The sequence below is a fragment of the Pygoscelis adeliae genome, unplaced genomic scaffold (genome assembly GCF_000699105.1).
Source record: "Pygoscelis adeliae isolate BGI_AS28 unplaced genomic scaffold, ASM69910v1 Scaffold317, whole genome shotgun sequence".
In the NCBI taxonomy this organism is placed as follows: Eukaryota; Metazoa; Chordata; class Aves; order Sphenisciformes; family Spheniscidae; genus Pygoscelis; species Pygoscelis adeliae.
In genome coordinates, this window is record NW_008825155.1 from 1,569,189 (window position 1) to 1,572,364 (window position 3,176).

A 3,176-nucleotide genomic window follows, 5' to 3' on the forward strand; every position below is an offset into this window, starting at 1 on the left:
GAAAGGGCAGGAAGATGGGATTACGAAATGCTGTGGAATATTTGTCAGTTCATGGGACTGACTCCTCTTTTCTTGATATTAATTGATCTGTATGCTGGGTGAGGTAGTGAGTTAAAATAATTTCCTGGGATGGGAGGCAAGGATAAGCTTTTACAGGGAGCTATTTAAATGGGCCATCAAGAACTGACTAAGGCAATTGGCTGGGCTAAGACAAGGGATGTAGCTACCTGTCCTTGTCTTTTCGAAATGAACATCCCCTGAAGAGACCCTCAGAGAAACCAGGGAAATTAGAATAGTTTTAAGGAGGAGAAGAGGTGGTGAAAATGAAAGTGAGACAATCTGACAACAATATAAGGCAAAGTCAACCTGGGCAGCAACTCTTGTTGCCAGATCTGGAAATGTTTGGCTGCACTTATGGAGTCCCAACACATGCAACCCCCACCATTTCAGAGTGGTTCTGGGTCTCCTGAGGGACCACAGGGATGGGGAAGGACTGAGAGCCATAACATGCCATTGGGATGCTCAGGGACAGACAGTGTTGCCAGCAGAAGGAGAAATGTTTCTGTTACCTCAAGAGCTCTGCTCCACAGCATGCATGTGCTAAAGTGTCTAAACCTTGTAGGCAAGTTTGGAAGTCTAAATCCATTTGCGACTCTGGACCTTACTGCCTAATAATATCGTCTACACTTGGAATAATCTGAGATATTGTTAGGAATACCTGTGAGACTGTGTTTTTAATCTTTTTTTAACCTTCAAATGTTCCTGTCAGTTCCACTTTACAGGCTGCTAGAGATCTGAACCCTGTTATGAGATGCTGAGGGACTTTCCTCTTTGTTTTTTTTTTTTATAAAATTTCTCTTCCTTTTATAGGTTATGCAGCAAACGCTCAGCATAAGCTTCATCCCCTCCACGCGTTGCACTTTGGGACTATGAGCAATTTACAATATGAACAATATTTACAGTATGAACAATTTGTCCATTTCTAAAAGGAAAAATCAAAGAAAGGACAAACGCATGCGCTCCCATGGCTTTGGTGCAGGAGAGCCTGGAGATAGTTTTTGATATCAGTGGGCACATTCACTGTGGGTCTGTCATTAACTCCTATAGGCCTTGGGGCACACCCCACTCCGCAGGAACACTCACACGAGTCCCACAACCCCTACACCTTGCCAGCAGAGGAGGAGGATTTAAGAACCGCTGCAAATTATTTATTCATTCAAGATATTTTCATCAGCCTCCAAACATTAACTGATCCTGAGTAGTGGGAGGGAATTGATCTAATTTATTTATCTATTCCATTGAGGAATTTTGGACAAAGTTATTCTGAGAGCAAGGTATGAAGACAATGCAAGGTCTAAGCAAATTAGGACAGACTATGCTAGGCTGAGAACCAATCATCTCCTGTATGTCAGTCCGGTGGAAGTTTCCGGGCTTAAGAACTCCTGAGTCAGTCCAAAGCTGCTTCTCAAATGCCCTTTATATGGTTTGTGGGGATGAAGGGCAAGATGTAACTGAAGAAAAGGCTTAGTTCCTCACTTAAACGGCTGTTTGGACTTACTTAAATCACTAACCTAAGGTCATGCATTAGTTTCTGGTTTGGGCTAAGGTGGATCTCTCCATGCAGTTAAGCTCCACCATGTTTGAGTCTGAATTTCTGGTTGTAGCTGCTGCACACCAACAATCTGCAAACTGGACTGAACCTCCCCTAAAGGCCACCTGTCTTGCATTAGGACCTCTGTGAGGAAGCCTGAAAGGGACACTTGGGTCAGTGGACTGGAAGGTGTTGAAGGTGGAAGTGGGTAGAAAAGACTTCAAAAGGAGGCTGAGAGTTCACTCTGAGCCCAGAATGGTGCTATGCTTTTTGTTTTGTTTTGTTGGTTTTTCGTGATAAAACTCTGCCTCTAATTTTTAAATCAGAATTAATAGCTAGTCAGGAACGTTGGCTTCAGAAGTTATTATTATGTTTCAACAGATGTTCAGCCAGTCAGATTATTTAATTAGCTTCATGCTCCTTAACCTTATAAATCTGTGAAAGCTGTGACAAGGAAAAAGAAAAGGAAATAATGATAATAAATCAATACCCTAGACCTTCTTAATACAGTCTAAAAAGTTTGGATCAAAGCACCATTGAAAAGTTTGGGGAGCAAACTGAATGTCTCTGTCTGGGATATAAATCTCACTAGAGCACAGTTTTGAAGGAAAATGCCCAGGATTCTCAGCACAGCATCCCTGGGAAGTGGGGAGAACCTTTGTGTGTAGGGAGCTGGTTAGGCATTGGAGAGACCTGCATACAGTCCCTAGCTCTCCCACTGATTTAAAATGTGACTTTCAGAAACTCTGCCTGTTCCTTTTCCTGTCCTACTTAAACAGTGGAAATGTTGTCTGAAGCAGAGTCCGACCCTAAGTACAGCCATGTATCTCTGTGCACAGAAAGTTTGCATCATGCCTACATCTCTGGTGATGTAGAGATGGTTACTTTGGGAACTTCAGGGAGAGAAGTGACGGTAATAAACAGTAGCATAAGAGCAAGGAGACAGTCATATTCTGACATTTTTTTCTTCTTTCTGTTCCACTGGGTTCTTGGGTTTTCATATACTTACCTAGAAAGCAACTGATTTTCTCAAAACAAAACAAAAAATGGAGCACCCTCTTTCCACAAAAGCATTACTGCTTCTTTGCCCTTCCTTTGGCTTATGGCTCTGTTACAGACCTGTTGGTCTATCCTCTGATGCTCCAGAACCTTTCATTAAAAAGGAGACAATTAATAAATTAGTCTCTGTCAGTTATCCACTTCTGCTTGACACCATTCTACATTTTCCACCTGTACACTTTTTTCTTACCCAGCATGGCAAAATACAACTTTTCCTCAACATCCAACCTACACCAGCCCAGCTCTTTGATGGCTTCTGGGGTCCTAGGACCCTCTCACACAGAGAAAATTAGATAGGTTTATAGACACACACACGCACACACACATATATAAGAGGATTTTTTCTCAAAATTACTATTAGGGAATAGTAATTCCTCTTCCTCTATTAGGAAGAGGAATCTATCATTTAAGATACTATTCGGAAGAAAGCCTTCTTTTTTCTCTCTGCTTCCCATTGACAAGGATGCCTTAGGAGACCGACTTCCTGATTTCCATACCTCCATTACTCCCTTAACTTGGATAATAG